This window comes from Cetorhinus maximus, chromosome 7 (genome assembly GCF_964194155.1).
Source record: "Cetorhinus maximus chromosome 7, sCetMax3.hap1.1, whole genome shotgun sequence".
Classification (NCBI taxonomy): domain Eukaryota; kingdom Metazoa; phylum Chordata; class Chondrichthyes; order Lamniformes; family Cetorhinidae; genus Cetorhinus; species Cetorhinus maximus.
Genome location: NC_135885.1, coordinates 3,667,471 through 3,668,634, shown reverse-complemented (window position 1 = coordinate 3,668,634; position 1,164 = coordinate 3,667,471).

Here is a 1,164-nt window from a genome sequence, read left to right as displayed (position 1 = left end):
TTGGGGGTGGGGATTGTGTTGGGGGTGGGGGGAGGGGATTGTGTTGGGGGTGGGGGGGGATTGTGTTGGGGGTGGGGGAGGGGATTGTGCTGGGGGTGGGGGGAGGGGATTGTGTTAGGGGTGGGGGGGAGGGGATTGTGTTGGGGTGGTGGGGAGGGGTGGGTGGGGGAGGGGATTGTGTTGGGGGTGGGGATTGTGTTGGGGGTGGGGGGAGGGGATTGTGTTGGGGGTGGGGAGAGGGGATTGTGTTGGGGGTGGGGATTGTGTTGGGGGTGGGGGGAGGGGATTGTGTGGTGGGGGTGGGGGAGGGGATTGTGCTGGGGGTGGGGGAGGGGATTGTGTTAGGGGTGGGGGGGAGGAGATTGTGTTGGGGTGGTGGGGAGGGGTGGGGTGGGGGAGGGGATTGTGTTGGGGGTGGGGATTGTGTTGGGGGTGGGGGGAGGGGATTGTGTTGGGGGTGGGGAGAGGGATTGTGTTGGGGGTGGGGGAGGGGATTGTGCTGGGGGTGGGGGGAGGGGATTGTGTTAGGGGTGGGGGGGAGGAGATTGTGTTGGGGTGGTGGGGAGGGGTGGGTGGGGGAGGGGATTGTGTTGGGGGTGGGGATTGTGTTGGGGGTGGGGGGAGGGGATTGTGTTGGGGGTGGGGATTGTGTTGGGGGTGGGGGGAGGGGATTGTGTTGGGGGTGGGGATTGTGTTGGGGGTGGGGATTGTGCTGGGGGTGGGGGGGAGGGGATTGTGTTGGGGGTGGGGGGGAGGGGATTGTGTTGGGGGTGGGGATTGTGTTGGGGGTGGAGGGAGGGGATTGTGTTGGGGGTGGGGATTGTGTTGGGGGTGGGGATTGTGCTGGGGGTGGGGGGGAGGGGGGTTGTGTTGGGGGTGGGGGGAGGGGATTGTGTTGGGGGTGGGGGGAGGGGATTGTGTTGGGGTGGGGATTGTGTTGGGGGTGGGGATTGTGCTGGGGGTGGGGGGGAGGGGATTGTGTTGGGGGTGGGGGGGAGGGGATTGTGTTGGTGGGTGGGGGGAGGGGATTGTGTGGGGGTGGGGGGGTGGGGGTGGTGGGGGGGGGGATTGTGTTGGGGTGGGGGGGTGGGTGGGGGAGGGGTGGGGGGGGTGGGTGGTTGGGGGGGGGGGTGGGAGGGGGGTGGGGGGGGGGGGGGGTGGGGT